This window comes from Equus quagga, chromosome 5 (assembly GCF_021613505.1).
Source record: "Equus quagga isolate Etosha38 chromosome 5, UCLA_HA_Equagga_1.0, whole genome shotgun sequence".
NCBI lineage: Eukaryota > Metazoa > Chordata > Mammalia > Perissodactyla > Equidae > Equus > Equus quagga.
In genome coordinates, this window is record NC_060271.1 from 11,341,755 (window position 1) to 11,352,701 (window position 10,947).

The following is a 10,947-nucleotide window of genomic DNA, read 5'->3' on the forward strand; positions in this document are numbered from 1 at the left end:
GAATGAATGATTTCAAATACTACAATCAATGCTATTTTAAATACGAGCTGTTCTTTAAACTACCCTGCCTTATTTTCCCTCAAGAAGGAGTACCCTTGCCCTTAGCCAAGACCAGAAGCTATTTTTTATTCAAGAGTCCTGAAGTGGGCAACCCAGTTCTGTTCAGGTTCAAGAGTTCACTTCAGTGATTTTTACATCATGGTACCCACTGGGTCTACTGTAAGGCTTTCCCACAATCCTCACAACCCAACCTGACTGAAGTATATATGGCAGGCGTCATTAACCCCTTTTTACAGATGATGAGACAGACGCAAGGTATAACCGGGCCAAGGTCACATGTCCATAGTTAGCACCAGGACATCAGCTGAGTGTCATTCCAGAGCATCTAGCCCAGCAGCAGCCCTGCCCCCCCTCCATTCTTCCTCCCCCTATCAGCACCTTTTTTACTCCTAATCATTCAACAGGTATCTAGTGTCGATTCTGCTGGGCACTGAGCTAGATGCTGAGTATAAAGTGATGAACAAGACTAATTTGTTCTGTGAATCTCGATCTAATGGGAGAGAGATGAAACATTAACAATACAATGAGGTCAGTGCTTATAATAAAACTATAGAAAATGTGAGAATATATTGAGAAGCTGGGAGGAGGGTTATTCTGAGAACGTTCCAGATTTTTCCAGAATCTTGCAGGAGCAATAAGGAAGAAAAAGGGAAGAGGTGGTATTTTTGATAGCGGGAACAGCTTGTTGGAAAGCATGGATATATGAATAGGTATATGAGGAGTCAGCAACAATTGGTTTCCTCTTGTCCCTCTGCCCCAAATTCTGTGACATTGGGCAAATCACCTCATATCAGTAGGCTTGAGTTTCCCAATTTTTGAGGTGAAGGGGTTAGCCCATGGGTCTCTGACATTCCATGATTGTATGAACTGATGATGCAGAAGTAGGGTGTGAGGGGTGGTTTACAAGTCCAGAGAGGGGAAAGCTTCCGCAAGAGTTAGCACTGGAGTCAGACCTCGAAGGACTTTGAAGGATTTCCACAGTCCTAGATGAGGAAAAGGAGATTTCCCTACCTTTTATAATGCTTAATATGTTTCACAGTTTAAAAAGAAAAAGAGAATTCACTTTTTCCCACTAAAATGTTGAGGAATAATATCTGTTTGAAGGGGTAACGACATACCTTTCTCCAGCTCTGAATAATACATTCCTGGTTTTTAAGGAGCTCTAAGTCCAGTATGGAAGAAAACATCAGGGCCATGAAAGGGGCTTCAGGGTTTGAAAGCCTGGATGATGTTCCCTGTCTCCTCCCCACTCCCCAAACCGGAACTGTCTGGGTCACAGAGGACATCCTCAGAGGAAATCCTGCTTTCCCACTTCCTGGTCAGAGACTGAACTCCAGGAAAAGGATGGATTTGGGGAGAGCCCTGCGTCCTTCCTCTTCACGGGAGGTCTGGGACCAGGACGACAGGAGGGACTAATTAAAAACAATGGAAAAGATGACATCAGGTATCCAAGGGTGTCAGAGCTGCAGCGCCCTCAGAAATCACTAAGTCCTCATTGTACAGAAGAGGACACTGGGACCCAAAGAAGAGCAGGGACTTCCTCAAATTCACCCAGCTCATAAGCACAGAGCTGGGACTGGAACTCAGGGCTGTAGCCTCCCTCCTGTACTATCGCAGGCCACAGTATTTGCATCAGTAAGTTAGGTATCAGCAATCAAACCTAGTCCCTCGCTGTTCCCCTGCGTGCCATAAAGAAAGAAAAGGCAGTGCATGCATGTGCACATACACACACAGACACGCTTTTTCCAGCCTTCTTGCTTTGCTCACATTGTTCCCTTTGCCTCCAAACCCTGCATTAGTTCAAAGCCCTGTGTACCCTTCAAAACCCAGCTTAAAGGCTAGCCCCTCCCATGTTCCCTTCCCATCCCGCAGGAAACCTTCCCAAAATCCTCTTGTGGAAGTGATATTTTCCTCCTTCGACTTTCCATCACTCTCTCTCTGGTCCTTTTCTTGTCCTCTTAGAGATTTATTGCAGCTAGCCTGTATGCTGGTTATGTGTACCCATGGCGGGGAGCTCCTCGAGGGCAGAGACCATGTATGATCCCTCGTCCAGTGAAGAATCACAGGGACAAAGTCTGCGGAATGTCCCCGCTATGTCTGGAGGCTTATGCTAGAGCCTGGGGAGCATGATGAAGAAAGGCAAGGCACTGTAGATCCTGCTGTTGTTAAAATGCATTTATGCGTGCACAGACACGTCCGTGCAGAGCCAGACTCATCCAACATGTATCAAAGTCCTTCTCAGAATCTCACTGGGGGCTCACTATGACCCTGTGAGGTCACAGAAGCAAGGAGGCAGTTTCACATGCAAACACTCACAGAAGTGCTCAAACCACAGAGAATAGGGACGATGCAGATGAAAAGACCTGCAACGAATGACAAGATCCCAGCTTGGGACAGTGGAATGAGGACAAGATGGGGGACAGGAAGAGGAGATGATTCTCAGAGATTTTTTCGAAGATTGGAAATGATCTCTTATGGAGCCAGTACTGTTTGCTTGCTGCGTTGTGGATCGTTAGGGTCACGGGAGAAAGCTCTGTCACATCTACCGTCTCATCCAGTCATCATGACACCTCAATGACCTAACAATGGTTAACATCGACTGAACACGCCTGCTGTCTTCTAAGCCCTTTTCATGTGTTAACTCACTTATTCCTCACAACGACTGTATGAGGTAGATACTTTTATTATCCTCCATTTTATGGAGTCGAAAATAGGAACAGAGAGGTTATACAGCCCGCAGTCAGACAGCCAATACCAAGAACCAGGATTCTGACCCTGGCAGCCTCTCTCCAGAGCCCTTGCCCTTACCTGAGCATTGCATCGGGATTATCCCTGAGAGGAATGGAGACTCACAGGTGAAGTCAGGACTGAACTCAGGCCTCTCTGGCTTCAGAGCCCATGTTCTCTTCTCCTTCTTTTTCTCCTCCTCCTTATCCCTTGTGGGTAGAGGGTTGAGGAGAGCACGCGTTTCAGTCCCCTAAAGCACATGTTCATACCCTCGTAAGGTGATACCAGGTTGCAGACGCTGGTTGGAAGGGGAGCAAGTACACAGACCATAGGAGTGACTTGCTCCAACCCCCCCGAATCACCCTCGAGGGGCCTGAGCTGTGACACCCTGAGGCCCCTGCCTGCCCTCCCCTCCCCACCCAGCACAGAGAGTATCTGTGGAGACGGGGTGTCCAGCGCCCCCGCCCCACCAAGGCCTGCATTTCCTGGGCTGCCCTAGGCAGGGGCTGCGACTCACAGCTTAGGAAATCATGGAACCGTTTCTCTCTCCTCCAGGGGCCATGCAGGATGCACTGCACGTTCTCTGTGGCGGTTTCTGGGACCAGGAGGGCTGGCCAGTTCTGCTTCCTCTCAGTCCATGGCCCGGGTTCCTGCTGGCCGTGTCCCTCTCCCTCCATTTCTTTCTCCAGCTCTGTCTCTGTCACTCTTATTTCTTCAACATGCATTTGTGGTGCTCCTACTCTGTCTCTGTGACATGCTGGGCGCAGACAAACCAGACACGGTCCCTGTCTTCGAGGGGCTTGGCGGGGTGCACAGACACCCAGATACGTGTGGTCGGCACTATACTGGAGGAATAATTAAGGGACAGAGGAGAAGGAGCCGGAGGCAGGAACGTCTGCTCTGCTGGAAGTGCCAGGGCAGCCCAAGTCCTCGGCTCCCTCTCTGCCTCAAGGAGATTTACTTGGTGTTCACCCTGCCCCTCCTCCCCTGTCACCCAGTGCAGCAAGCCCCAGTGCACGGTTCTGGGGCGACAAGACTGGTGGGACTAACCTGGGAGAAGCCACATGCCCAACCGTGTGCTGCCAAAGACCGGAGCTCATGTATCTGTTTCCTCCGGCTCCTTTCCATTGTAAGCCTGTAGGAGGCATGAGCCTCGGCCCTGGGGGGCAGCCCAGATGGGCTCCGAGTCCTCTCACATCCCAGCAGCCAGCACAGGGCCCATGACTCTGCTCAAAAAGCGCGATTTTACAATGAACAAACAAGCAGGGGCTACGCCAACAGTACAGATGAGGAAACTGAGTTCCAGGGAGGGTGGATGGTCACTCTCCCACCACGGCTTTTAGTAACAGAATGAGAAAGCACCCAGAGTTCTTAGCCCAGTGCAGGCATGCTATCCAAGAAAGTGGAGCTTGTCTTATTCGTCTCCGTCGTCCAGGCACCTAGGATGCTGTCTGGCACAAACTAGATGCTTAGCAAATGTGGAATAAAATGAATGAATAAAGCTGGGTGGGCATGTGTTTTGGGTAGCCCTGGCCCACCATTCTCCCCTCGTCTACCACAAAGCCCCTTTGTGTGACTTGAGCCACAGTCACACTGAGCTTCTCACCGTCCCCACATGTGCCCTTCACTTCCCATCGCTGGGCCTTTGCACGTGCTATTGCTCTTCCCTACCCTCTGCTCCTCTTACAGTCTAAGACAGATGACACCAGTTTTGTAAAGTCTAGGCTGATCCTTCTCAGCCAGAATAGCCCCCAACACACACACTCACAGTCTCTCCTGGGTTCCCAAAGGACTTGCATACCCCTCTCTAGCCCAGCATGTATTAAGCTGCACTGTAATTCTTTGCTTCTGTGTCTATCTCCTCCATCTTATCCCTAGGTCTGAATACAGGGCTTGATGTGGAGTAGAGGGTCATAATAAAAAATTATAGCTTCTGTTTTTTAGATGGTGCTAAGCTCTCTCTGTGTCTCATAATCTTCCCAGCAACCTGTGGATCATGTATTGTTTTTACCCTTACTTTAGAGATGAGGAAACTGAGGGCACAGAAAGTGATTTGCTGAGGGCCATCAGCACTACGTAGACAAGGAGGAACTCTAGCCCAGGGTGGCCTGACAAGCATGTATTCTTAACCACGCCATTCGGCTCTGCCCTGTGGAGCGGGTTCTGGGCTGGACACACAGGCCCCAGGCCATGCGGACGAGGGGGCCTCCTGCCACAGCCTTTCCTGTGACTCAGAGCTGTACGACAGAGTCCAGCAGGCCTGGGTGCCTCCCTAACGGTGCTTTAACAAATTCTCCCCACTCCCCACTCCCGTTCATCGCCCCCTCACCCCCGCCCCACACAGCTGACAGACCAGCTTGTGACCCTCTCTCAGATCTGACTTGTCAGAGACGTGACAAGAGAACCCACACGCCTTGTTTCTAGGGTACCTGTGAGGAACTGGAGTTCTCCCTGACAACCTGAGCAGAGATCCAAAAAGAGGAAGGAGGCGAAGATGAGAGCCAGATTAAAGACAGATGAAGAGCCAGGGCCGAGGCAGGGAAGAAGAGCAGACCCAGGGAGAGGGAGAGAAAGCCGGAGACGGCAGAGATGAGAGACAGAGTAAAAAGAGATGATAAGGGATAAAAGGGACACATCCTGTGGTTCCCTAGCCCCATCCCTGTTACAGATGGGGAAACTGAGGTCAGAGGAAGTGACCTTCCTTCCTGGCCATGTCTCTGTCACTTTTCCAAACACCATCAGTTCAGTTCCTCTCACATTCCCCAGATCGTCACTGATGCCCCATGTGCCTGGGCCTGAGCAGCGTGAGTCAGGCCGAAAGGAAGGGCGGGTGAACCAGGCCCTCAAGAGGTGGGAGGAGATCTCACAGCAGGATGGATCGGAGAAGGCTTCCGAACAAGGTAACACTGGAGCCGGGCCACGAAAAATGCCTGTAATCACCGTTATTGAGGCATGATTCACGTACAGTAGAATTTTAAGTGTACAGTTTATGGAGTTTCAACACGCATACACGCGTATAACCACCCCAATGAAGATGTAGAATATTTCCGTTACCCAGAAAGTTCCCTTGTGCCCCTGCTGCCATCTACCCTCTACCACCACCCTTGACCTGAGCTCTGTCATTACAGCTTTGCCTTTTCTAGAGCTCCCTATACATGGAATCACCCACTAATATTCTCTTCTGTGTCTGCCTCTTTCACTGAGCACATTTTTGAGAGTATTCCATATTTTTGCATGTATCAGAAGTTTGATTCTTTTTTATTGCTAAGGAGTATTCTCTTGCATGAATGTACCACCGTTTGTTTATCCGTTCACCTGTTGATGGCCATTTGGATGCTTCTGGTCTTTAGCTGTTATGAATAAAGCTGCTATGACTATTGGTGTATGAGTTCTTGTGGATCTCTGTTGTTCAATTCTCCCGAGTAAGTGTCTGTTTATAAACTGTATGTTTATAAGGAAGCGCCAAAGAGCTCTTTAAAGTGGTTGTCATTTTTGCATTCCCTTCCACAATGTATGAGGATTCCAGTTGCTCCACATCCTCGCCAATACTTGGTATTGTCACTCTTCTAAATTTTAACCATCGTAGTGGGTGTGTCGTGGTATCCCATTGCAGTTTTAATCTGCATTTCCCTAATGCAATTTGGAGCATCTTTTCATGAGATTTTTGGCCATTTGTTTACCCTCTTTGGAGTCACAGAGGTTTAAACCAGGACATATCACAGTGCTATCCAAAGTGTCCAGGATTTTGAAGTAGTTCTCCCAACGTAGCAAATACTTCACTACAGCCAGCAGGAATGCAGAGGACACTGGGTCCCAGGCGACACGGGTGCTGGCAAGCTGCGTGACCTGGGGTGAGATGAGCCTGTTTCCTTCATCGCTGAAGAGGGGGTCACACTAGCAGCCCGGCAGGGTTATTGTGGAGGATGAAATGACGGAATGGAGGCAGAAGCAGGGAGCGGTGTGGGCGTGCACAGCAAGCACTCAGTACGTAGAGTCAGTCCCTTCAGGATTCCAGGGGCCCGCTCACAAGTATTTACACATACACGAGGGCCAGTGCCCTGAGTGACCACCAGCAACCAGGTGCTAGCTAGAGGGCTGCTGCCGCACACGTGTGCTGTGCTTTTCTGACAGCTCTGGGAGCAAAACCACTGATGGCAGAGCTGTCTGGGTCCTCTGCTTGCGAGGACAGACGAGCTCAGGCACTACCCGGTCCGTGAGTCTGGAGCCGCTGTGGTCTTCTGTAAAAGCAGCCGGGGCAAGAGAAAGGGAAATGGTTCAAAACATTAGGAAGCACGGTGCTTTCTTAAAACATTCAATTCTCTTACCCTGGCCTTTGCTACAGGTGAGGGTCGTGAACTAGAGCGGCGGCTCTCAGATTTTTGTACGCCTCAGAAATCACCTGGATGTCCTGTTACAACAGATTTCTGGGTCTCACTCCCAGAGTTTCTGATTTAGCAGGACCGGGGTTGGCGGGGGGCTGAGAATTTGCTTTTGTAACAAGTTCCCAGGGGACGCTGAGGGTCACCGCGAGAACCACTGGATCAGAGCGAAGTCCTCTCCATCCCTGAGGAGTGGGGACGGCGGGGCCGGGTTTGGAAGCACAGAAACGACTCTTGCCACGTTTCAAGCTTGGAATTCTGGGCTCAGGCCTGCTTACTGATGAGCGAGGGCACTTCCAGGACAAGGAAGGGGGACAAAAATGGAGACGATGGTCATATGGAAGTGGAAGGGGGAAACAATGACATCTCCTCAAATCAGAGTTTTTACCGCTAAAAATAATCCTGAGAACACCATGATGTATGGACAATTATCATCTGCCTTCTACAGATGAGGAAAGTGAAACTCAGAGATGAAGTAACTTTCCTAGAAACACACGGCCGGCGAGTGGGGCAGCAGGGATGGGAACTCAGGACTGCCTGGCCGTTGTTCTGCTGCCCTGAAGCCAGACTGCCCTAGGCCTGAATTCCAGCTCCGTTACTTACCAGCTGGGTGTTCTCTGCAAGTTGCGCAACCTCCCTGTGCCTCAGTTGGCTGCCTACAAATTGGAGATAACGGTAGACCCCACTTCACTGGGTTGTTGTAAGAATTAACTGAATTAATATTTAGGAAGTGCTTAGGACAGTACCCGGCACATAGTACTGCCAGAGAAAGGTACTGAAAATAAACCTGGCTGCCCACCAGTGCACACACACCACATCCCTCCAGAGGACAAGCTCAGGGGAGAAAGCTCAGAGATCGTCCAGTACCCAGAGACAGGCAGAAACACTTTAATGTAAAGCCTAGAATTTGGGGCCTAGGGAGAACCCAGCCTTTGGTGGGGGTGGAGGTGGGGATGGGAAACAGGTCGGAGACTGCCCCGCGCCTGGCTAGGCTCGTCTCTCCGGGCTGCTCCACTCCAGGACCAGACTCCAGACTGACCAGTCTGGGTCCCACCTCCCCTCCCCCTGGACCCCCCAGCCCAGGCGCTCCGGGGTTTCCTGCCCGCCGGAGGCCCCCTGGCTCGGGGCGGGCGGAGGCGGGTGGCATTTCCTGGCGGGGCAGCGGGCCGCGTCACTCACTCACTCCTGGACGCTCGGACAGCGCGCTGACCGACAGGCACCAGATGCTATTTCAGGCGGCGCCCCGCTCAGTGCGCAGTTTCCGTTTTTCCACCGATCGTCGGAAACAGGAGAGGGGGAGGGTGTAGACGTCACGAGCCCCCCAGCCCCCCGGCGGGGGGTTGGGGGACGGATCAGGGACGGCTGCCAGACTCCGTCAGCATCTGGAGCTTCGCGAATAGACGGAGATGGTGAACTTCACCTCCCTGCCCGCCTGCGGACAGATGCTGCGCACACTCCCCGCCGCGGGGCAGACAAAAGCCCTGCCGCCTGTCCGCGTTCCTTCCCCGCAGCCCTTGGGGTGCCTGGCAGGGTCATTCAATGCCCTGTAAAATAATCCTTCAAACGCACCTAAACTCAAAGAGTTCAAAAGCAAATTCAGAGTCCCTCCCCATGCCCCTTGGCCTCCAGGCCCCCATCTCCAGGAATAACTGGCCATCTAGGCAAAAGAAAGCCAGGAACCCTAGAGGGTTCCTGGCTTTCTCCTTCCCCCTCACTCCCCAAACCCAATTCTTACAAACGCCGTTTTCTACCCTAACACATGTCGTCTTCATCGCCTCTTGCCATCTCTTCTGCCGGCACCCTAGTCCGCGCCCCAATCCCCCTCTCCCGGACCACTGCACTGGCCTCAGAACTGGTCTGCCAACAACCTTCCTACCCACACAAACCCCTTCTCCACCTTGCAGCCAAACAGCTTTCCAGAAGTGCAAATCTGAAGCTGTATCCTCAAACCAAATAAACAAAATGGTCCCCCCCCCGTCCCCTCCCCCGCCATTCTTTAAATTGTCCACAGGCTTGCTCCAGCCTTCTTTTCTGTTCCTTTCAAGAGTCTAAAGCCCCTCTGCTTCCGCCCTTGGCCCACCTGGAAGACTGTTGATGCTCACCCCTCGCCCCCCGCCCCCCATCCCGCTATCAAGTCTCGGTCCAGGCATCATTTTCTCGGGGGAGCACTGCCTGGCGGGGCTCCCTCATACCGGAATGGTCAGCCCCTTTCTGCAGGGGCTCGGAGATGTGAAACGACTTGCCCAGCAGTGCCATGGCCCAATGGGGGCAGAGCTGGGCTTTGGACTCAGAATTATATGACCCAGGACCCTTTCTATTAAGATGTGCAGCCCAGAAAAGGCAATGGGGACAGAGGAAGCAGAGAGGGAAGCCCACCCTGCTGCAGGGAGGCTTCGGGAGGAAGTGGCAGGAAGGTTGAGTCTTGAAGGACAGATGTGAGGGGAGGAGGGCAGTAGGCGGAAGGGCCCCCAGAAGCTAAGGCACAACGGAGGGCGAGTTTGCTTTGATAACGGTGAGTGAGGCAGGGCTGCAGCCATGGGGAGAGAGGGAGAGATGGGGCTGAACAGACCACAGAGGCTGTCCTCAGGGTCCCTGCTGAGCGGTTGTGTGGCTGGGCCGGGGGAGGCCTCCTGGCAAGTCCAGGAAGTAGACTCTTTTTCCAAGGACATAGGTGGCCCTTCTCCTGTGGGATTCTGTAAAAGTTACGTGTATCCACACGGTGCCTCGACTTCCACCAGAGAGCACAAGAGGAACAGAGGGGACAGGCTGCACTGAATTAACTGTCTCTTTGCAGATACATGTGGCCAGGGAGGGGCCAGAACTCAGACTTCCGCCACATTCTGGGCTCATTCCTTGACTGCTCAGTCTGTGATCAGACGAGGGGCTTTTCCTTAGTTCTCAGGCTCCAAAAGGAGCTCACACCAAAGATGCTGGAAAGACAAGGCAGTCCTGCGCGGTGGGTAGAGTTGTGGCCTGGGAGCTGGATGCTTGAGTTTGGGTCTTGGCTTTTCCTCTGGGTCGCTGTAAGCTTTGGTCAGGTCACATCTCTGCCTTACTTTCCTTCTCTATAACCATAACCAGAACTCCCATGCAAGTGCAGACGATGTCGTCCTGGGCTCTGGGCTGGGTGAGGTTCCATAGATTGTCGTCCTCACCACCACCTTTTAAAGATCATTCTATTTAATCCTCACAACAACTCTGTGAGGTATGTATTATCTCCCCATTTTACAGACGAGGAAGCTGAGGTTCAGAGCTAAGCGATTTGTAAGATTTGAGCCTGTGCTGTTCCCACTCCACCACAAAAAAGTGTGAACCTGGACACGCTCCAAGGGCTGAGCCCCACTGGCCCACCACTCACTGAACCCAGAGATCCACCCCAGAGCACAGATCTGCATCCCTGTGTAAGCTGAGCACAGTGCACTCCTCCACGCCTAGGCTCCAGCTGCCCTTCTTCATCAGCTGGGCTCCAGAAGCCCTCTGCTGCCAAACTGGCTTCAGACCCAGGCTCCACCACTGCCTAGACATGTAACACTGGGAAGGTTACTTTTACTCTCTGTGCCTCAGTTTCCTCATCTATAAACTGAGGATAATAATAGCACCGACCTCCTAGGATTGTTTATGAGAACTAAATGAGTTAATGTTTGTATTATGCTTAGAATTATGTATAATGCTGAGAACAGGGGTTCAGTAGCAAGATTAACATGTTTAAATTGTTATGGGGGGAGGGATGTTCCTGGGCTCCGGGCTCAGCCTGAAACTCAGCAGAATGGACCTTTTAATC